Raw genomic sequence first — 23,077 nt, forward strand, 5'->3', positions numbered from 1 at the left:
ATGGTTGCTCATCCCCAGGGAGCAGGTCCCTCCGCACAGTCAGCATCCCGACTTCTCCAGATACAGTGAGTGAGGAGGGGTAAGTGTTGGAACATCCTAGAACATACAGACCCAGGATTCTGCCTCCCTTTTCCTTGTATGGTTTGTGCCAAATAGCACCTGGCAAGGTTAGGACCAGAATCTCTAAGCAGAATAGCACAGTGTGTCCACTGTCTTAGGACTGTTTCCATACAGGGTGTGGTGACATCCACTTTTCTTCCTGTCCCAGCACTTAGGAGGCAGGTGGATCTCTCTGAATTCAAGGCCCGCCTGGTCTGTGTAGTGAGTTTCAGAGCAGCCAGGACTACATTGTGAGGCCCTGTCACAACAAGAAGGACACAAACAGAAGAACTATTTACATTGCAAGCGCCTTTTTACTTAGCTGACAGGCTTCTTTGGGGGTGACTATGAAGAAATCAGCTAGAGGTTAAGGGGAGCTAAACACCTCCTCCAGGAGACCATTCTTTGACAGTAGGTAGGAACTGGCAAGGGGGTGTTCCTAGAGCTGGGCGGAGTCACCTTGTGGTCTGGGATGTCAGAGTGGGAGACAGGTAACAACCCAGGTGAGCTCTGTCCTTGACATGCCACCACCCCACTCCATCTGCCCCATCAGTCCATACACAGATGGCTTGGAGGGTGGCTCTAGGGAGACCCACAACCAGAGAGGAAGCAGCTGTGGGAGGCGATTTCACTTCTCCCATAGAGGCCAGAGTCTGTGGCTGGCGGCACCCGGGCCACTGCAGTTAACTCTCTGTTATCTGGACTTCAATTGGTATTAGATGGTAATACTTACCACCAAGCTGATGCTCCCACCCTCACTGCTCCGGAAATCCCCATGGGTCTGGAGGCTGTTTTCTCTGGCCTGAAGGTCTGACTACTGCAACCCTGACCTCCCACTCAAATCCCTCAAGACTGCAGAACTATCACTCCAGGAAGATAGGAGTCCAGGGCTCATTCTATGGTTCTCTGAGAAGACATCAGATGTAGGTAGGATTAGCCCAAGCTGGGCAGATAAGGGAGGGGACTTGGTCAAAGGACAGAGGTACAGATGGAATAGGTGCTGTCTCAAAACTGCTGTTCCCACCAGGCGCAGGGCTGAGATTTAGTTCTTAGCTAGTTATCTACTGAATGTTGCTTGGTTCCAGGTACTATTACAGGCTCCCTGTTCATAGGCCACAGCTCTAGGGCACCAGTGTACATGCTTTGCCCCAGGATTATAGTTGGGTAGGAGCCTGCCTCCTAAAAAACTCAAAATGTCCTCTTTCTGATTAGTTTCTTCATCTGTGAAATGGGAGCAGGACTCTGCCTCCTTTTTTCTTCCGTTGGAATTAGGGTCTACTGAATGCAGGCAAGTGTATTTGGGAAGGGTACGGTCTTTGAACTGAGAGTCTGGCAGATCGAGCAGCACCTGAGCTGGGGGGTGGGGGTGAGGGCTGAGCTGCCAAACCTTCCTTCTCAATCCCTGTAGCTTGTTGCCCCAGCGAACAGTTGAGCAGGGAGCAGAAGGTCTGCGGATTTTCCACGGAAGGTGCGTCTCCAAGCCCAGGCATCTCCTACAAAGGGGTCCTGTGGTATTTATTTACTTATGTATTTGTAAAGTTGCATGGAAAAAAGGTGAAGCTTGACGCGTGGGGGAGCTCAGCCTGGGAGGACCTCGCCAGGACGCGGGGATCTTGAGGCGCAACGGCTGCGACTCCAGCTTCAGAGCCTGCGGCGTCCAAGTGGCCAAAGCTGATCTGGGAGGGAGGCCGCGGAGGAGGGAGGGAATCCGAGGTGGAGAGGGGGGGGTGAGGGAGCCGCTAGTCCGGTCCGGGTTTTGCCGGCAGCCCCCGGGCAGCGTTCGGAGCTCCTGCCCGGGCGGGCGCGCGGCGCGGCGGCAGAGGCGGCGGAGCCTGAGCTGGGATGTAGAGGCGGCGGCGAGATCAGGCGTCCGAGCAGAGCCAGAAGAGGAGAGCCTCATCCCCGACAGCCCAGCCCCGCGTCCCAGCCTGCGCCTAGCAATGCGCACCGCCTGCTGAGTCCGGGCGCCGCACGCCGAGTCCTTCGCCCGCCGCGCCGCGAGGCGCTGCGCTCCGGGGTGATTAGTTGCTTTTTGTTGTTTTTTAATTTGGGCCGCGGGGAGGGGGAGGAGGGGCAGGTGCTGCAGGCTCCCCCCCCCTCCCCGCCTTGGGCCAGCCGCGGCGGCGCGACTCCGGCTCTGGCCCCGGGCGCGGCGGGCGACTGGAGCGGAGCGCACCGCGGCGGTGCCCAGAGCGGAGCGCAGCTCCCCGCCCCGCCCCTCCCCCTCGGCCTCGCGGCGACCGTGGCGGCTCGGACGACTCGCGGAGCCGGTAGGTGTCGGGCCCTCCTCCGCCCCCCCCCCGGGAGGCCAACCCTCTCCCCTTCCCCGCCTCCCTCCCTCTCCTCCCCCGGGGCTCCGTGCGCGGCCGGGGCCGGAGTTCGCCGCAAGTCCGCGGAAAGTTTGGCGGCGCGGGTTCCCCCGAAGTTCAGGTGCGGAGAGCCAGGGATGGGGAAGGAGGGGTCGGTGTTTGGGAGGGGCGGGGGACGCCCGCAGCCTGAGCCGCGGGGCCTGGGAGACCTAGCTCCGGTGATCGCTCGGTGGCCGCTCCTATACCGAAGCCTTCCCAAGCCGCAGTATGCTCGGTCGCAGATCACTGAGTTCAGACAAAAAGAGGGGTTTTAGGGTCGAGGACGGCGGGCTGGGAGCGGAGGAGTGGGGCTGGGGCTCTCCCTGCGGGGGACGCTTCCTTCCCAATCATTGTAGCTTGCGGGCGCCGGGGGTCCTCACCTCGCAGTGCTGGGCGGGTGCTGCGCCTGCGGGGGCGGCTGCTTGCAGGTCTGCGGCGCACACTCCCCGCATCAGACCCCACTCGCTGCCCTGTGTATAGGGACGTTCATAACTGCCCCGAGAGCCTCGGACCACGCGTGGCCTTGCCTCCCCTTAGACTTGGAAGAGGCGGCGGCTACTTCTGTTTTTTCCCCTCGGGCTGCTCGCCCCCACTGCCTGCAGGGTGCCTGGCGGGCTGATCAAGTTTGACCTTTTTTTTTTTTTTTTTTTTTTTCCCGTCAAAGTATATCACCTCCACCTCCGCCGGCTAGGCGGCCTCTCTTCTGTCCTTTTCGGCCTTGGGGAGTCTCGGACTGCCTCTCCGCGTGTGCCTAGCTGCGTGCAAAGCCGGGGACGCGCGGGGGGGGGGGGTGTTTGTTCCTCAGCTGCAGGTCTGCAGGGGGCGGGCATCCCAGGCTCCTGCCACGCTGCTCTGGCCCCGAATTTACCCTCGAAGTCCCGCCCGAACCCCCTCCCTTTCGCATCCCTGGAGCCAGGGCTGAACCGCCGCGAGAGGAATGTGTTAATTTTCTTACTGGGGGAAGTTGTCCTCGCCCGGAATGGGCTGTTTTCCGGCGGGGAGAGCGAGGTGCGCCTGGCTTTGTTTATGAATAGGTTGGACCGAAAGTGAGGGACCCCGTTTTTAAAATAGGGGACCTGTCACAAGTGCTGGGGCGCACCGGAAAAAGCAAGCAAAATTTCCTTTTTTTTCCTCCCTGGGGAATCGTAAGGGGTGCGCAGAGTTGGGTTGGTGCCATGGGTTGCAAGGAGGTACCATTAGATTTTGGGGGGTTTGTAGTGACTCATCTGGAAAGACTTGCTCCCCTAGTCTCCAGAAAAGTGGGGGGAATGAAGGTTTGGCAGCCGCACCCTACTGTGCTCCCCGGGACCCTGGGTGGTCTGAGAGTTGGGTCATCCAAATGGGAGTACCCAAAACGAGATGCGGATTAGGCCCTTGATCCTCTCGCCTTCCCTTGTGCCCCCTTGCTGTTTGGAGCCCTCGGTTTTGTAGTGCGTCCCCCTCCCAGCCCACCCCGCCCCCCGTCGCGCGGGTTTGCCCAGGAAGCACTAGGGAAGGGGGCGTGTGATCGCTGGCTCTCGCCCCCGCCCCCGCCGGAGCAGCCCCAGGGCCGCCGGCAAACAGAGTCCCTTTCAAGTTTTCCGCTGGGGCCGCCTGGCGGGGGCAGTGAGCGCGGTCGCCGCGGACTTGTTTGGAGCGCGGTTTGAACGCCCAGCGCCACCTCAATTGCCCCCATCGGGGGGTTCGGGTGTACGGTCCTAGCAGTGGAGACTGTTTAAATGAGATGGGTAGGGGGCGCCTATTGGCCTAAGCTTGACCTGACCCTCTCCTGAAAGGCTACAGTGCCTTGAGTTGTTGGTGGAAACCCTTCCCATCTCCTTTTTGAGAGTAGTATGAGGAGACTGTCCTCACCTACTTCGACTGTGACTGCATGGTGTTGATTTAGCCGTTCCTTAGATGAGAGTCAAGCTGGAGCTTGTTGTTGGGGGGGGGGGCGGGTAGCGACGCGCTCTGCAGCTGTCGCCCCCCTCAGAACGGAAATTGTCCTCCTTAGGGAGGAGGGAAGGGTGACAGTTTGATTTTTTTTTTTTTTTTGCCCCGGGGAGGGGTGGGAACAGCTGACGGAGGTTGGCCTCTGGGTTACTCTGTAGTCCTGGTAAGCACTATAGGTGCCTCCCCTTCATCCTGGCAGGAGCTGGATTCTCTAGGAGAAGCACTTAGCTAAAGGGGCTGCAGAAGCTAGGCCCTTGGCTAGCTGGCTTGTTAGTGCCTTATTTATGTGTGTGTTTGGGCCCGGTTTCCCAGCTCAGCAGGTAACCCTGGCCTGGGCCTCCTATCTCTCCTGTTGACTTACCGGAGGGCCAATGGCCTCCCCTTTATCACGTGAGGTCTGGAATGTCCACCCGGCTGGGCTGAGCTGGGCTGCGTGGGGGAAGGGAAGAGGGGAGGGCTCTGAATCCAGGGCTCAAGCCCCTCACAGGCTTACGTGCCCAAGGGCTCCCCATGACCCTTCAGTTTTGTTGTTTCTTTTCTCATACCCATTTGGCGACTGTGAAATTGAGGCCCATGTGAATGTGGGGCCATGCTTGTTTCAGTAAGTTAAGTCCGCCCTTCTTTAGGTCCCTACCTAGTTACTCATGGGAGCATTCAGTTATTCTTCCCAAGAAGAGGAGAGAGCTTTGGACTGAGCTAAAGCCGGTTGAGCCCATAGGGTTCGTGGTGAGGTAGAAAAAAATGGAGGACTTGAGACTTGGGCTAGACCTGGTCGCGCTCTTGATTCTGTGGGGTGCGGGAATCACTCAGTCACAGGAAATTCTCCAGCGCTTGCCCTCGGTGGTCATGGATGGAGCGGGCTTACCTACTGTCATTTTAAGTAATTCATTTATTCAGCCTCTGGTGGGTGCTGAGTTCCTTGCTGTTCTGGTGTGCACATTCTGCCTCGGGTCTGGAGGGGGGGGGGCCAGGAGGGTGAAGGGTCCCCCAGCGCCTGCTCTCTTACCCTTACCATCCTAGAGGTGTGTGTGTGTGTGTGTGTGTGTGTGTGGTGTCCTTGATTAAGTATATTAATAGTTAAACTCTCACTCATAGCTGGAACTCACCAGACCACAAAAAAGCCTCCCCCGTTACTCACGCGCTACTGCCCAACAAGAATATCCCACTAAAGTTTTTTCTGCATTCTCTTCCTTACCCCTTGCTCTGTCTGCTCTCCTCAGTGCTGAGCCCACCTTCCCAGGCTGCTGGCAGGGAGAAAGGACTGCCCCCTCAGAGACCCAGAAAGCTCCAACCCTTCATCTGCCCCTAAAATCAGCTGGCAAAGATGGGGTTGTGTGACACTGTGTCTGTTGATCTGTGTGACAACCTGGATGGTATATCTCTTGTTGCAAGTCTGTGTTTAAAATGTGTATGTCTGAAGATGTGGAAGTCTAAGATGTATGATTTTATACAAATGAATGGTTATGTATCTGCATTATATATATATTACATATTATAATACTACATATACATCTCATGCACTTAAGTCTGAAATTGTATGTCTGTTGGTTGGCCATGTCCCTATATAATATATACTGTATGTTTCCAGTACTTGGAATTTTGTAGGGTTTGTGATTTGTATGTGTTTGATTTGAGACAGTGTCATACTGTATAACCCTGCCTGACCTGGAACTTACTATATAAACCAGGTTAGCTTTGAACTCACAGATACCAGTCTGCCTCTGCCTCCCAAATTCTGGGATTAAAGATGTGCCCTACCACACTTGGCTCCTAGTATGTACCTGAGATACACACACACACACACACACACACACACACACACACACACACACGGGAGAGTGTCCACTCCTTTAGTGGTACATGTCTGGATTGTGAGTATTTGAGTAAACCTGGAAGTGGACATATTTGAGCTGAGTGGGCAGTTGTCAGTGGCTAGTGGCTTTGTGTTTCTTGTCTCTTTCTATAATCTGTTTGCCATTCTGACTTTCTAAGTCTCTTCTTCCCTGTTTGTGAAGCCAAGAGACTGAAAACCTTTTCCACTTAGCTGTGTCCCCCCTCCCCCTAGCCGTAGTAACCGGGCAGCCTCCTGGTCTGCCTGCCGCTGGGAGTTTTGGAAGCCTTGGCGGGAGACAGGCTGGGGCCGGGGTGACAGCGCATATCCACCGCGATGGCAGCCTGTGATTATAAGAATAAAAGGGTTTTAAGGTCATGGGTGTTTCTTCTGTTTCTCCCCTGGCAGCAGAGGTCCACAGCAGTGTGTCTGCAGGTTGGGGTATGCCCCTGTGCGGGTGAACATCAATGTGTGAGAGTGTGTGTGTGTGTGTGTGTGTGTGTGTGTGTGTGTGTGTGTGTGTGCCTTACCTGAGAGCAGAATCACACAGGGACATGCATGAGCAGAACCTGTGACAGTCCATGGGCTTGTCCTGGATTCTCCAGGGGCTGGAGAGTGATTCCCAGTTAAACTTCCCGCTGCTTGGGCATCCCACAGAGCTGGAACTCTTGACAGTTTTCTAAGGGAGAGTGGTCTAGCCTCAAGTCTTGCTTTCTTAATTTCCTCTCCTCTAGTTGAATTTGAGACTAGCTTTGAGACTAGCTGGGCCCAGTCACCTGGACAAGGCCACATCTTGGGGTGTCACTGCCTGCCCCTGGACCAGCTCCAGCCTCTGTAATTGCATTCTGTGGCCTAATCCCCCGCCAGCTCAATTAGATTGCAAATTCTTCTTCATTTCCTGCCTCTTGATGCTGGCCTCCCTCTGGGTTTGCAGGGATTGGGGGTGGTGGGCAATCCCAACTTCCCTTCTCCTAGCCCTAGGGAATCTGGGAGGGTGATTAGTTCCTGGTACACTAGCCCTAGAGCTGAAGTCAGAACCCCGAGGGACCAGCAAGACCGGGTTCCACTAGCCCTTTTGTGCCAACTACAGAATCCCTCTGTCAGGAAACAGGATCTCTTGTAGCTGGTACAGGGCTACCTGTGGAATAGGCAGATCCCTTTAGCCAGGTTCCTAGGCTGTCCCTTGTCCATGCCCTTCGTAGACTGTGCCCACCACCTGCTCCCACAGCAGTTAGTACTTACTGAGCACTATGTGGCTCAGGCCAGCCTTACACTTGCAGAGACCCTTCTATCTCTGCCTTCCCAAGTACAGGGACTTACAAGCATGTCCAGCACTTCAGCAATAGCCTCCCTTTTCACATTTTCCTGATTTCCCAGCCATAGTCCTTTTAGGGGCCTGTGGGCCCACCGAGGCCTTCTCCTGGCTCCCCTAAGAACCATCCCTGAACTCCATACAGGCAAGTGCACATGCAGGACTCCATACAGGCAAGTGCACGTGCAGGACTCGGGAGGTCTTCACACCTGGCTGTGAATCCTGACCACTATGTGGCTGACTGTATACCATAAAGGCAAGTTTTCTCTCTACCTATCTGTTTCCTTTATCTCTGAGATGGGTCAGTAAATAGCGAACTAACTCATGTGACCAGTTTTAGATTGAATGCAAGGATTAAGCATGAGGAGAGGGCCTAGATGCGTCCACTCAGCAATCAACAGAGATGGGCCTGATTTGTTTGTTTGTTTATTGTGTCCTTAGGACAGGGTCTTTCTACATAGCCTTGGCTGTCCTGGAAGTTGCTATGTAGACAAGGCTGGCCTCAAACTCACTGAGTCTTTCTGCCTCTGCTGGGATCAAAGCTGGCATTTATAGTGTTAAGAACTATTTCCAATGAATTGGGGCAGGGAGGACAACCTGTATCTCTAAGAACCAGGTCTGTGCCCTTGGCTGCCTTACTCTCTCCACACTGGAGTTTATCTTCCCCATCTGCAAAGTGGACGGATGGAACCAGCCTCCGAGCACCCAAAGGCGTGTAGTGCAGGACCTGTAGGGTGCTCAGCCCCATGGCTTCCCACATGTTATTTGCTCTCTCTTTTCTTTCCTCTCATTAAGCCTGCTGTGGGTAGAACTATACAGACACAGAGGGCAAGGGGCTGGCCAAGGTCATGAGGCTGGTAATGGGGCCAGGGAATGGTCTGCTGGCTCAGCGGAGCTGTGAGGCACAGCCTTCCCTCCCTGCTAGTCACTGAAAAGTGGTAGCTTGGCTGTTTTTTGTTTTGTTTTGTTTTTTTCTCTTGGAAAGGGGGGTCCACCCCCTCCTCCCTGGGAAGGGGGTCCACCCCCTCCTCCCCCAGGAAGCACCCATGACAGCCACTGAGCTGACAGGCCGCCTGGCTTTAATACTGGAGTGGCTGGAAGCTCTGGAAGGCTGGCTGTGCCCAGCTCAGCCTGAGGGGAGAGGGAACTATAGAGTTCTCCTTCCTATCACCAGTCCCCTTGCCCCGCCCGCCCTCAGCACGTCCTCTGTCGGATAGACAGTGACAGAGGTGGGGGCTGCCTTCCGCCTCAGGCCCCCTATCGCTTACTGGCTAGTCTTCTGAATTCTGTGACCTCTGTCACTCTCTGGCCTAGGCTCTTTAATATTTCATAGCCCTTCAAGTCGACCCCTTTGCCCCAGCCCACAGGGCCCCCTTTGTCTGCCCCCCCCCCCATCTCTGTCATTGAGTTACTGACCCAGAGGCTGTCTCTACCTTCTGGCACTGTGACTGCCCCTGTTGCCTTCCCTGTCTTTCTTGACCCTCCTACTCTACACCTCCACTGGACAGACAGACACACACACACACACACACACACACACACACACACCCTATCTGCTCTCTCCCTGACATCTCTGACTGTCTCATCTGCTTTTCCTCCATTTTCCTCTTTTGTTGGGCTCCCCTTCCCAGTGGAACAGAAACCGTGGCAACTGGTCTGCCTGCCTGTCCTTGCGCCCTCCGCCCCTTCCTGCCCCCTCCTCCGCCGGTCGGGCTGGCTGGCTGGCTGGCTGGCGTGAGAGCTGGTTTTATTTATTTTTCTGTTTGTTTGGGAAGAGGGCAGTGGCAGCCCTAGGCCTGGCTGCTGCGCTCCGCTTAGAGCAGTGGGCAGGCAGCCCTGCTGGCCTCCCAGGAATGTGGCTGGGACGCCCTGCGCTGGATTTACCTCCCTCCAGCTGCTGGGCTCAACAGGGCAGAGCCAGGCCTGCCCAGTGGCCCCTGGGGAGCCTTGGACTTACTCTGTCCTGTCTGGCAGACCCCACGTGGCTTTTGGGGGGACCAATCCCCCCCTTGCCCCTGACCTCCTCTGACCTCCTCCTCCACCTCTCCTGCCCGGCCAGCAGGAAGACTTGTTTGCCATGCTGGAATGAGCCAACGTAGGGGTACTGGAGGCCTGGTACCAACAGCCACTCTATCTCCCAACCCAGGGGCCTAACCTAGCTAGGCCTGTAATCTCCTGGCCAGAACTATGCAAAACATCACTCCAGGCCTCTGTCACTGGGTTTAGTGCCTGTGCTTGGCAGAGCCAGAGTAACTGGATCCCTCAGTGTCCTGACCAAGGCCCCGTGTGCACACATCTGCGTGGGTATACACATGCCCATGAGCGCTGAGACCTGCTTAGTCACAAGCACCACCAGGTTGTGCCTCCTTTGAGGCAGTGCCGTACTTCCTGTCATTAACTCCCTCATTCATCAGATGCTTACAAGGGTTTTGAGCCCCACTCGGTGCCAGCCTTGCAAATGGGATGTGGCAGTGGCTTCATTGTGTACCCCAGCGCCTGGCACCATGCGAGTGTTTGGAAGATTTTAGCTATTGCATTCATCAGGCTCTGTCCTCACGTGGATATGAGAAAGCCCAGCCCACCCGAAGCCCCTAAGTGATGCTACTATGCCAACCTCTTTATGCCCTTTCTCTGCTGTTATCCCCACCATACACTTGGGAGTTGGGTGTTGGGTATGCCTAGCTGTGCACAAATGAAGCAAGTGAGGTGGGGTCCTGGTCCAGTGTATGCCAGGCTGTGAGGACCCTCAGGGCAGTTGGTCAGTGTGTGTGTGTGTGTGTGTGTGTGTGTGTGTGTTTTATATCTTCCACTCTGCCCAAATGTTTACCAAACATGGGCCTGCATCCTCTCCACCACCCTGACTCCATCATCCCAGCAAGGAACCTGGTTTGAGGCAGGGAAGAAGGCTGTTTGACTGGTTGAGTAAATGAATGAATGAGCTGGCCGTGTGAGTGAACTTTCTCAAAGTACACTGGGGTGGGGGTGGGGGGGCGTAGAGGTCAGGCATGTGGACACCTTCTGACTCAGTGAAGCATAGTGGGAAGTGAAGGGATGTGACCACAACTGAGAGATGTGGACAAAGACCAGCAACCTGATGGGCAAATCATGCCTCCTCCTTGGACCTCAGTGTTTCTATCTGTCAACTGGGCCCCAATTTGGAGGTTCTTTGGCTGGCTACCAGCTGGCCTAGACTGGGGCCAGCCTGGGAGGTGAAGGGACTGTGGTGGGAAGCAGGAAGCAGTGGGTGGTGAAGACAGGAAGATAAAGCCAAGAGCCTGGCTTGGAACCTGAGAAACATGGAGACCAGTACTGACCTGATGTGGGCTTGGCCCGCCCTTTGGGGGGCGAGCACAGGCTCACAACCCTCCGGCTACCAACTCCTGCTCCAGCGCAAGCTCATTTCCTGACATCTGTGCAGTTAGTGGCCCTGTGTGCCAGGAGGAGGTGGCCTGTCCCCTGGGGTTAGACTGGTTCCTCCCCCAGCCCATAGTATACCCCAGCTTTATGTCATTTCCTGTTGACCCTCTCCAGCCCAGCCCTCTTCCCAAAAGCTTTGGTGAGAGATTGGTTGGAGGTGGAGGTGGTGGGTAGGCCCAGTGGCCCCTTCCCAGAGCTGTAGGATTTTGGCAGTCTAGAATCTTAGTGACAGGAGTCTAGAATCATAGACTGTTTGCAATGAAAAGATGTGTTAAGTTGGCATTCTTGTCACGTTGGGATTCTACAGTCACCAAAGAGTAGGTTTTCCTGCGGGGAGGAAGCATGCATGGCCACGCTTCAGTCACCTTGTTTGACGACGCTAGAGAACACGGGAGAGTGGGGCTGGAATGGGGCTGGGCTTGGGGCTCTCCTGAGGTTGCAGAGCCAGGAGACCTCCAGGGACAAGAACCTATTCCAGGGACTGAAAGGCCAGTTCTACGTGGAGAGGGTGGGCTCTGGGCCCAGTCAGGCAGCAAGGGGCTGTGGCTGGCCTGCAGACACAGGAGGGGTCCTCCCTGTGGCAGCCTGCCGCCTGCTGCCCACGCTTCCCGAGACACCAGTGTGAGGAGGAAACGCAGGCTGTTGCTTCCAGCGACAGCAGGCAGGGCCGGGCGGCTTCCCAGCTCCCCCTCTGACTCATGGCTGCCTGCAGCTTCCCTCCCCTGGGGTCCTCAGCAACCCCATCTGTGCAATGGAGAGAGGAGGCTTTGTCCCACAGTGTGGGGCTCACCTCAACAGCAAGGCTAGGAGTCTTCCTGGGACCACTGTTAGGCTGTGGAGAATGAGATGGTCCAGAAGAGCCTGGGACACTGGCCTTCCGCCAGCCACTGAGTCCTCTCCTCTCTTCTCCCCATTAGTCTGGGCAGGGGGTAGCTGGATTCCTGAGCAAAAGATAGATGTAGGTTTATGGAGTAGATAAGAAAGAGAATCAAACAGTTTCAAGATAAGCCTACCCCTCCTCTCCAGGGAACTCCTTCATGACTTCAGTGTGCCCATCTGTAAAATGGAGCCCACAAGTCAGTGTCTATAACGGGATCTGGGCTAGGGATTCAAGTCAAGTGGCACATCTCCCAGGGAGAGGAGAATCCTTGGCTGCAGAAATGGGGTGGGGGATCTGATTGGGTCACAGGGGTGATTCAGAGAAGGAGCTTGGCAGCTAGGTAGTGGTCAAAGGAAAATCCCAGCTGCTCTCCTGGGAAGACCTGACAAGCTGGACAGGAAGGAGCAGACTTGGCCCCCCCTCAGGCCTACATGGAGTCATCTTAGCCTGGCAGCTGGGTGGGTGTGCCCCTCACTGCAGGAGAGCTGGAACACACCCCCTCCTGCTCTGGGAAGGGGGCCTTTGACTGCCAAGAGGGGTTGGGCCCTCATCCAGATTTCCAAGCCTTCAGCTCTGTCCTGAGTTACCTGGGAAGAGGGGCATAGTGAAGCGACACGGAGCGGCAGGTGTGGTTTCTTTTGCCCAGGAGAATGGGAAACCCCTGGCAAGGCCTCCTGAGAGGGTGAGAGAGCAGAAGGGTATAGGCAGCTGCCACCCAGACAAGACTGGCTTGCTCACAGTAGCCTCCCCTGTCCCCCATGCTCAGAGCCAGGAGCTGGGAATAGAGTCGTGTGAATTGAAACTGGTCTCTCTGGCCCTTTCTTTCCCCCAACTGTCCACCAGGCCCTGGGCTCCAGTCCCTTCCCATCCCTGGCTGTGTCTACAGAACCCCCTGGGAAGATGGGGAGGAGGCACAGCAGGCTCAGAACAGCGGGCGTTGGGCGCCTGCTCAGCCAAGTATTTTGCACGAGCTGTCAGAGACAGACAGGCACGTGGGGAATTCGGTGCATGTGGGGCTGGGGGAAGCAGCGGGTGGGCAGGAGGGGAACTGTGGCTGCCTCCTTCCCAGCCTGCTGAACCCTGTAGAGATGACTGACCCCCCCACAACCCCCACCCCGTCTGTACCACAGCAGTGTGGGTTTGGAAATGGTACTGATCTTCTCCAGGGTGCAAACTGGAAGAGGCTCCTCTGCTGATCTTAGGGTCCAGACAGGAATTCTGGCCCTACCCAACTGTAGCCTCCAGGAAATATCAGCTGTCAACGTGTGCACAGACACACACTCACATACACACTCCCAGCCTGGCACAACTTGTCTCCTGGCCAGAGTCTGGTTTGGTAGATTGGAGAAGCTTGGTATTGCCCCGTCTGATGGAGGGAAAGGCAGAACGGAGGAAGTCAGTGTTTATAAGCTGAAGCTGATACTGTGGGAAAGGAACCTCTCAGCTCAGTAACCACTAGGCAAAGACCCCGACTTAGCTGCTTTTGTAGACTACCCTTAATAAATCCTGCAGGGCAGTTCAGAGCCCAGACCTGAGTAAGACTTGATTCCCCCCCCACACACACAACTAAGACCCAAAGAGGCATTCAGTGGCCCAAGGTGACACTGTAGACTATCTATCCTTCCCTCTATCCCAGTATATGTGGAGCCAGTATGAAGAGGTGAGCTTTGGGGTTTGCTGGGGGGTGGGGTGGGGCTAAATTTAGTCATCACCGCGTAGCTGAGGCCTCTGGGAGCAGCTGTTGGTGCACAGACAGAGGCCTAAAGCTGCATTTAGTCTGGACAGAAATATCCTACCACCCACCCACCCACTGCTTGGGCAGCCAGGCTGTGGGCTTGTTCCCTGAGGGGCAGCTTGCTGGGTCGCCGGGACAGGCAAGATGACCCGATAGGCTTTTCCCAGATCAGGTTTCTATGAAACAGGAACCGCAGCCACGGGGGCCAGGGCAGTCAGCGCCTGGGGGGCCAAGGACGGACGCCTTTCTTGCCTCCCTCTCCTGCTCCTTGCTGATGCAGCCTCCCCTTCACAGAGGCCTGGGGAAGCAGCAGGTTATTTATCAAGCCAGCCTCCCCGCTGAGTGTCTGCCTGCTCTCCTCCTCCCCACCTCTTATGCTGGCCGCCATGAGCCCAGCAGAGCAGGGTGAGCGGGGCAGGCGGGTGGCGAGATTAGCTCAGGAGGAGTGAGTCACCCCATCCCTAGCAGCAGGCAGAGCACACACTCAACGCAGTCCCACTCTCAACACAGCCAGGGATATAGAGGGTATACACGGCTTCAGCACATCTAATTCCACATGCCTCAGCGGAACCCACTGCCTGCATGCTCCAGACTTATTCACGCATGTGTGGGGACCTCAGAAACACCTGATCCTGGTACATGTACGTGCTGGCACAGATTCGGCAGTCAGGCATGCCCAGTCTCCGTCAGGCATAGGTAGGAAGCCACCCTCGCCCTCACAGACCTTCTATACCTCCCCATCCTGGCTCAAGCAGTGGTCTGTAGGCCCCGGCTCGCACCTTTAGGAGGCTGCAGTGTAAGGTCCTGAGCACCCACTCAATGGTGCCTAACACTCATGTCACACTGCTTATCTCTGTTGAGGCTTACACAAAAGAGGCCTCCCCTCAGTCACCTTCTGATGCTGAGGTGGGGGTGGGAGAGGGCTTTCCCTGCCATTAGGTTACTGTCGGCCCCATTTGGGGACCCAGTTGGTGTTGTCATAGGGGACTATGGCTCAAGCAGAGGATACTCAAGGGTAGGCAAGGGAAAGAGGCAGACAGGCTGGAAGGAAGAGAGGTTGGTGGAGGAACGCTGTGAAAAATCCATCTTCCTAGAAGTGGCCACCTCTCCCCATTCAAGGTGGGGTCTGTGAGAGATGGGAGCATTCTGGGGACTGGGGAAGGAAGGACACCTCTTCTGTCAAAGCGAGCTGTGTCCAAGGAGTCTTGTGCCGCTTAGCCTGGCACTCACTCTTCTCTGTCCCCTTGTTCCCCTCCAGCTAGCACCCTGAGACTTGGGATTTGGCCACACCTCTTAGTCTGCATGGCGCTGGTCTGACAAGAAGGCCTGGGCTGTGAGGTTGGCAGGGTGCCTGCAGTGGTGTCTAAGCCTTAGCGCCACTGGGGCCAGGGCTTGCCTGCCCTCCCACACAGAATGGAGAAGACAGACTTTTCCACACAAGAAGTGAGAGAATTGAGCTGGGTGTGCATGGCCTTGTAACCAGGAGGGGTACTGACACCACTGTCCAGCACCTCTGTTATAGATCATCTGGGGTGCAGCAGGTTCCCACCTCCTAGTCTCCCTATGTAAGATGGTCAGGGGGGAAGGAGAAGGTTCCAGAAAGGCTGAGACACTCAGAAAACTAGACTTGTCCCTGAGCTGGGGACCCTGATGTTGGCTGTTAGCTGCTGTGTCATGCCCAAAGCTTTGTTTTATTTTGGTCTGTTTTTGTTGAGACAGAGTTTCACCGTGTGTGTAGCTTTGGCTGCCTGGAATTCAAGTATGTAGACCAGGCTGGCTCCAAACTCATAGAGATCTGCCTACTTCTGCCTCCCAGATACCAGGATCAAAGATGTATGCCACCACACCCCACCTGCCAGGTTTTCTATCATTTTTGTCTATAAAATGAACCAAATGTCATCTTGGTATTACAGCTACACTGCTGAAAGTAAGTGATGGGGGCTGAGGGTGGGGCTCGCCAGCAGGGCTCATGCCCAGCATATGTGAGCCTCTGGGTTTAGTCCCCATTGAGCCCCATGGGGGCTGGTACTGAACCCCTGTCTGCTCTACCAAAGCTAGATTTTTTTTTCCTTGAGGGCAGCATCTTCAAGAAGCATCCGTAATTAGATTGTCATGGACTTGGCCCTGTCTGGAGCTGTTTCTCAGATGTGTGCAGAAGTGAGGAAGCCCAGCTGAGTGGCAGGAGACAAGGGGGTTGATCAGTTAGATTCAGGATAGAGGACAGTGACACCTCACATCCTGGAAGGAAAGAGCCAGTCGTAATAGTTCCGGAGCTACTGACACAGCAGTGTCACCACAGGGTGGACATGGAAAGGGTCACCATAAGTGTAGGTGGGCTCTTCTGTGGTCAGAAGAGGCATGGGCCCATCCAGCTGGCACTGCCTTCTCAGCAACCCTCAGACTTGAACACACACTTATCTCCTGGGGTCAGCAGGGACTGCTGTGTATGGGGATGGAGCGAGCAGAACGAATGAATAAGGGAGTTGGCGGCTCACAGAGAGACTAGGGCCTTGGTCCTCCAGTATCCATGGCCTGAGCCATGTAAAGATAACAAGCTAGCCCTTTCTCAAGAGATTCAGGTATGGGGGCTGCAGAACCCAGTGAGTTGAGGTTGTTACTTGCTATGATCCAGACTTAGGCTTTGAGCTTAGCAAGCCTCCTCAGCTTGTCTGGGATTCCCCTAGACTAGATCTCCTAGGCAGGACAGCGACAGGACCTTAATATGCCCCCCAGGGGAGGTATGCATCCCTACTTGCAGAGTCACAGGGAATGAATGGGTAATGGTTGCTGTGCACTGCTGCTGGTCCTTTGGGTCTAAGGAGGGTTAGCACCCACAAGGATGCCACAAGGGTGTGGCAAGCTCTGAGAAATTACAGCACCAGGCACCTGCTGAGGGTCTTTAGCGTCCCAGTTCTGACTGGCTGCCTCCCTTTTTTCTGGAAAACTTCTTCAGAGAGTGGTTGGGAGGTCTCTTAAGTAAACATTTCCCTTTGGGTACACAGCGGCCAACATGAAAACACGCCCCTGTCCCCCATCACTTGGTTGGTTTGCCACTTAACCAATCAGAGTCCTCCGTTCCATGTGGCCACTGGTGATCACTAAAGCGTCTCCAAGTTAGGTTGTCTTGGCTGCAGGTTGGTCTCCACCTCAGGTCACTTCCTCTTTTGGGTCAAAGTCCCTCCGTGAAATGGCTGACTCCTGCTCATTTGTAAGCACGAGATCCTTTCATATGCCCTGTGCTGTCATAGAGACATGGGGCAGCAGGGTGGGCAGTGGAGTTGGACCGGCCAACCTTTATAAAAGCTTTACCTTTGTTGCCCAAGCGTGAGTGACCTTGGCCGGTCACTGCCCTTGTCTGGGCCTCAGCATCCTTATCTGTAAAGGCGGGAGGACCATGCTGCCTTGTCTTTGGGCTGCTATGAAGATGAAACACGACATGTGTGAACAGTACCTAGCTAGACTTTCACAGATGATGGTAACAGCAAGCCCCTCCCCCAACCCTGGCCTCCTGGTTTCTGTCCCTCCAGCTTTGGTCGTGGGCATTCTGGGAAGGAGATGGTGCCAGTCTGCTAGCTCAGCTGGCTTGGCCACTGACCTTCAGAGCACCCAGGCTGTCAAGGCCGCCTGACTGCCTGCCTGCCGGTTGGGTGGCGGGGAGCGCCAAGCAGCTTCTCCTTGCCTGACGCCACCCGCCCCTGCTCCCACTCTCCTCTCTCCCTCTCTGTGCCTGTGTGTGAGCTAATTAATCTCAGCCCCTTTGGGAAATTAGACCGCAGCCGCGTTCTCAGCCTCCTGGAGCCTGTGCTGCTACTGGGCCAAGACCTGCTATGTTTAGGGGCACTGAGGGGGTGTGTGTTAGTGGGGTACCAACAGCAGCAGCAAGGTGAGTTCAACAGGACACAGATATCTCTGAGAACCCTTCACTTTTGGGCCAAAGGGCTCTCTCTGGTCTTAGTTTGTCCCTCCTCAAAACGGTTTCCATAAGGATACTAGGCAAACTCCCGGTTAGAGAGAAACCAAACCTCTTGTGTCCTTTTCAACTCCCAGGTTGTAATACTCGTCTCTTACCGTGTTCCACCTCAATGTGGGGTCATCCTCTTGCTTGCCCAGCTAGGAGGCTGATGGAGACAGATGTAATTATGGAATTTTGCTTGGGAAATTAATTTGAAAAAGTTAATTAATTGGCGGTTCCGGAGGTGGCAGGCTCCACGCCCGGCTGGCCTTGCTGACGTCAGTACTGACCCACTGAAGACATGCAGCTTCCTGGGCAAGCTGAGAAGAGGGGCCCCAGTGACCCCACTGTACAGCTCTGGGATAGGGAGATGGGAGCAAAGGGGCACTTGTGCCTTGGCCCATGGTGAGTACCTGGGCATCAGGGTTTGTTAGCTAGGTCTACTGAGTATGACTTGGGGCTCTGAGAACTGGCCACTTGTCTGTATATCGGTGGCCTTTGTCAGCTTCCATAGTATACCGATCTCAATGTCACAAAAGTCCAGTTCTTCAAAGAACAGATCATTTGAGTGTCTACTTCCTCCAAGAAGGACATGGTTGTGCCATTAAGCAACCCAGGTTGTTAAGCTAGTGACTCCATCAAGATGGGGTAGGGAATAGCTTGCTTACTTAGTCTTCCTCTCAGAGAATGAGTTCAGCTCTGGGATCCTGCAGGCACCTACTATCCTAGGTGAGGGTAAGCAGTCCGTGGGTCATAGTCACCCCCTCCAGCTTGTCACCCCTGGCGGGCACCATTTTACTCTCTTCTACCATCCCAGCTTCTTGTCAAAAGACCTAGCTGAACGAGACAGGGCTGGGAGCCCTGTGCACGCCACGGTAGTAGAAATATCTCTGTCCACCTTCAGGGCTCCTGTGAGGCTGCTGATCACATGCTTCAGTTGGACTGAGTTCTAATGGCTGAGGAAATGTGGGCGCTCTTGGTTTTAAAGAGTGATCAGGGTAGGGGAGTGGGGGTGGGGAGGGGGGAGGCTTTTGGGATAGCACTGGAAATGTAATTGAGGAAAATACGTAATAAAAAAAAAGAGAGAAAAAAAAGTGATCAGGGCTGGGACAAAAAGTTTCTAGGCACGGGAGAGTTGATACTCATTGCTCCGACCCATCACTGGGCTCATGAGACATGGGCTCCATAGACTGTTAGACCTGTGAACCTTCTCTTCCCTAAGCCTTGTTTTCTTCATCTGGGAAGTATGTGTGGTTACATTCTGAAGGCTGTGGAAGGGTCTGGGCAGCTGTAATCAGCCTGTACTGTTTCCTCTGCCTGATCAGTTTGGGGGGTGGGGAGGCTGCTCTGGAGCTTTGCTGCCCTAGCAGGACTTTGGAGGAATACCTGGTACACACTGTGCAAGAGGAGATGTTGTGAGGCATCCAAGACCAAGCAGCAGGCCTGGACCTGGGGCAGTCAGTCTCCTTCATCTCTAGAATTTCTAGGGGCCTAGCAGCCCTGCCGTGAATTTAATATGGACAGGTGACTCAGTGGTAGGCACATTTTGCTGTTCTTCCAGAGGACCTGGGTTCAATTCTCAGGTCATCAGGTAGCTAACAACCACCAGTAGATAACCCCAGTTCCAAGGGATTCAAACAGGCACTGACACACACACTTTAAAAATGTTAAAAGGCACACCAGGTGTAATGCTTTAACCCCAGCTCTTGGGAGGCAGAGGCAAGCAACCCTGGAGTCTGCATTTTTTAAAAACAGTGTATTTAATAGCAATTTGCATCTCAGTGTCAGTCTGGTGTAACTTGTAGTTCTAAATTTCTAGGGAGATCTGACCCAGGGCTTGGTTAAGTGAACCACATCCTCTCGCTGAGCATACTGAGCGCAGGTTAGCCAGAAGGAAGGAGATCCTGGCCATATATCTCACTTGCTTCAAGACCTGTTATCCCACCATGTTAGCTATGATGTGTTCACATGTTCTCTGGGTGAACTGTTACATGTCTGTCTGTCTCTGAGACCGGGAGCTCCCAGAGGGTGGTGTCCATTGCATCCCTCAGTACCGGGCTTGGCACAGAGTTATCACTCCATTAGGGACTGTGGACTTCTCTGTTCCCATTTTACAGATAGGCCAAGGCCCCACTAGGACAAAATCTCTTGAGCCCTAAGAGGTTTGGGGCTGAGGGCTTCTATCATGAGACTTGGGGCGGGGAGGGGGGGCACTCAGAAGGTGGGTCTTAATCTTGCTGGGCTTCAGTTTCTTTGAAAGCAGTGATCTTCAGTACTTCACCCTGTGGTGCTGGGGCAGTGAGTGGTTAAAAGAGCCTCTGCCGGGTTCCAGTTAAAAGCGTTCTTAAGTGTTCATGGTTATTACCATTGATGCTGTAGGTTGTTATCTTGGCGTTATTCATGCTTCCTGGGTCCCAGCAGCTGCTGTGGCTGTGCCTAGACTCAGAGCCTGAGCCTCGTCCACAGAAACGCTGCAGCTCCTAATTAAAACTCCAAAGAGAAGGCCTGGGTGTTTAAATTTTGCTACAGGGTCCCACCCGCCAAGTGCTTCCCCCAGTCCCTCTCCACTGCAGTGGGTTCAGAGTTCTCTCCCAGTCTCAGGTAGAGAGGGACTGGCCCCAGGCAAAAGCCTCCCCAAATTTCCCCTGCCACTCCCTCCGCCTCCCAGACCTCTGGGGCCATGAATCATTTATGAGGCAAAAATGAAACCAATTAAGGACAAACTTTGAAAGCCTCTAATTGCCGCGCCTGGTGGCATGGAGGAGTGAGGGGCGGCAGTCCTGCTCGCTGCAGAGTCTCCTTGGCCCCAGCCCTCCTTCCCAGGCTTCCTGCCCGCTGCGTCTCGGGTGCGTCTCCGGGCGCCACCACCTCCTGGCCGCTCTCGGACGTGCCTGCGCTGCTCTGGGCAGCCGCCTGGCGCCCGCCCCGTCCTCCCAGGCCGACTAATTAGACCCGGCTCCCTCCTGCGCTGCCCGCTTCAGGCCCGAGGTGATGGCGGCTCAGCCTGCCCTTCTGGGGCATGTGCCCCAAAGCTGGCTGCCTTTCCCAGGCTGAATGGCTGCCCGCCTGGCTTAACCCAGACAAGCCCAGGGTGCCTTGTGTCCTTGGAGCCTGGGGTCCACACAGCCAGCCGAAGGGCTGGGCAGAGACTGAAAGGCAAGCCGGGGACAGGAGAGAGGCAGGCAGTTGAGCTTCTGGGGTGTTGCGTTGGTGAGCAGGACCGCCCAGTGCCCGTCAGCCTTGCCATGACTGACAGAGAAGACCTTATGCAGATTTTTGCATTTGGGGATTCCAGCAGGTGGAGGTCAGAATCTGAACCCAGCAGGACCTGCCTCACTGCAGTGAACCAGAGGTGCCAGCCTTAAGTCCTGCTAACTGTGCTGGGGGCCATGCAAGCCCTGGGCACTCAGGCACACTGTTTGCTGAAACAGAATTTCCGTGCTTGTGTTTTTCCATAATTATATTAGCAGGTGGGATTTTTCCTCGGGGAAGCACTTTGAGGGGGAGCGCTGTGGCTGTGTCCCCGCCTGCTCCAGCGTGAGCTCACACTCAGCTCTGCCCGCCTGCCTGCCGTAATGATTTTTTAATTATGCAGCCAGTGCTCGGAATTGCTAATCTACCTCTAGCCCAGCGTCCCCTGCTGCAGCTCACACCCCAGCCCCTTGCTGCCAACCCCCCAAGGGGCAGTACCCAGCTATATACCCATCATTGCATACTGAGGGGGACAACTGCTACAGTGAGGGAGCAGGGTCTAGAGAGAGTCATGGTGGGGGGGGGGGGAAGCAGCCGTGCTTCTCTTTGTCTCCCACTCCAGCCTAGTCCCATCCTTGCTTGCATTGGCCGGCTGTGTCTCTGGAAGAGGGTAGGGGAGCGATCGGTGCCCATCCCCAAGAATATGTCCACATCAACAGCAGGAATGTTAGTCCATCCGTCCTGCTTGTATGACCCCCGAGGACATAAACATACTATCTTTGTCCCTGTCAGACTTGGACTTTGCCTCACTTCCACACACAGACACATAGCTAAGCTGTAGTACAATAGCCAACTCCATGATGTTAACATTTGGTCACACCTGAGGGCTGGGGTACTCAGGTGGCCCTGTGGCTAGATCCCCTCCCAGTCACCTCCACACCCTGGTCTTTCTCCTTTCCCTTCCCTGGTGGGGGCCTGCCTGTAGCTGGCCTGTAAGAGCCTCAATCGACCCTGGCCTGGGGGAAGTGGTGGTGGGGGGGGCAGGCTGGAGCACAGAGGCAGCGGGTGGCTGTAGCTCCTCTCCAGGCGCCCAGCTGTGGCATCTGTCAAGGTCAGATAGCGACTCCGGAACCAGCCAGCTTGGCCCCATGGCCCCTCTCGCCTCATTATTTTTGTGTTCCGGGGTTGCGACGACACCTCCCTCCCTCCCTCCCTCCCACCCCTTCAGTCTCCTGCGTCTTGCCTGCCTCCCCCACGCCTCTGCAGGGAGGGCCTGCGGTCTAGGGGCTTTTGTTTGCCAGTTTTTACCACGCTAAGGCCCGGCTGCCAGGCAGGCGGCTAGATGCTGACCAGAGCTATTAGGCCTTGAACAGCAGACAGGTGCCTCGCTTGGGGCTGGGATTCTCAGCAAAAACAGTGAATTGGTTTCTCAAGAGGGACAAACTGAACCTGGGTGACGCCCAGCCCCCACTGCACCGCACCGCAGGCACACCTGTGGGCAGCTTCCTGTTTCCATAAGGGCCTTAGCAGCTGGCACCAGTTCCCAACTGCATCATGCCCATCACACTCGGGCCCCGCCAGGGCTCGCTCACAGGGCACACACACTGCTGTCTCACAGCTAAGGCAGGTTAGCACACAGCAGAAGAACCTGCAGACACTCACCCACCATAGTTAATACTCTACTTGCAAACAACACTGATGACTGTGTACGACCTGAGGTATGGGAAGCACGCCCCTCCACCTTGCACACTGGGCGCTTATGTTCCAAGTGCCTCCACCTGTGTTGGTGCAGAACTGCAATGGCGCTCTTGTCCACAAAGGTTAGCGCCATGGACTTCATCCGCACCTGGCCATGCCCACCAGACAAAGGCTCCAAGCCTGAATGTCTGACATGCTTCCCCTGATAGCTAGATGGTTCTGCTTCCTACTCCCTTCTTCCCAGGTACCCCAAGTTTCTTACTTAACACCCCCAAAGGGGCCTTTATCCCCTGAAATGCTGGGAAGAGACATCTGCTTGGTGCATCCTGTGTCCAGAGTGTAGGGAAGGGTGGCTTGCCAGTTGCGCTGCCCCACCCACCTGGCCCAAGAACATCCTGGTGGAGTCGGATGGGGGTGGTTCCAGGTGGGTCATGACAGCTTGGGTGCCACAGTTTCTGGTTAGGGTATGTAAATATGGGGGATTGGGATGTGGGCCTGTTGCAGATCCCCTAGAGTCTCCGGGGCAGCCACAGCCATCCACTCACTTCCTCCTCCAGCTGTGGACTGCTGTGGTTGTTACTGGGAGGGGGAGAAGCTAGAGGCTTAGTGGTGGCTGGACACCCCCCCCCCCCCAGGAAACTCAAAACCCTGGGCCAGCCGGGTGGCGGGTTGGGGCAGGCA

The 23,077-nt window shown here is 55.4% G+C and overlaps 1 protein-coding gene and 1 long non-coding RNA gene across 6 annotated transcripts in view, besides 2 other annotated features; one reads left to right on the top strand and one right to left on the bottom strand.

Moving 5' to 3' along the window:
* Positions 1–390: 390 nt before the first annotated feature.
* Gm29417 lies at positions 391–4,891 on the bottom strand. Its single transcript, XR_004691322.1, has 5 exons — positions 4,873–4,891; positions 4,741–4,808; positions 3,403–3,523; positions 2,828–2,917; positions 391–2,693 (listed from the first exon to the last, which is right to left on the bottom strand). It is a non-coding gene; the product is annotated as a predicted gene 29417 (long non-coding RNA).
* Cxxc5 (CXXC finger 5) overlaps positions 1,509–23,077 on the top strand; it is a 32,315-nt gene continuing 10,746 nt past the window's right edge. Inside the window, exon 1 of one of the 5 annotated variants that reach the window (XM_006526180.3) lies at positions 1,509–1,567. The gene's annotated coding sequence lies outside the window, so the exon portion shown is untranslated. Of the gene's footprint in view, positions 1,568–1,875; positions 2,370–2,443; positions 2,530–3,629; positions 7,779–23,077 lie in introns of those variants that run through there. The other 4 variants (XM_006526176.4, NM_133687.3, NM_001357458.1 and 1 more) reach the window with 4 other exon arrangements.
* Positions 11,365–15,058: an enhancer, noted in NCBI's record as "VISTA enhancer mm1664". NCBI's record gives its function as "enhancer in: somite[6/12] | limb[7/12] | facial mesenchyme[7/12]" and the evidence as "EXISTENCE:transgenic organism evidence [ECO:0001131][PMID:17130149]".
* Positions 19,813–22,529: an enhancer, noted in NCBI's record as "VISTA enhancer mm1614". NCBI's record gives its function as "enhancer in: midbrain (mesencephalon)[10/11] | forebrain[11/11] | limb[11/11]" and the evidence as "EXISTENCE:transgenic organism evidence [ECO:0001131][PMID:17130149]".

This window comes from Mus musculus, chromosome 18 (assembly GCF_000001635.26).
Source record: "Mus musculus strain C57BL/6J chromosome 18, GRCm38.p6 C57BL/6J".
NCBI classification, from domain to species: domain Eukaryota; kingdom Metazoa; phylum Chordata; class Mammalia; order Rodentia; family Muridae; genus Mus; species Mus musculus.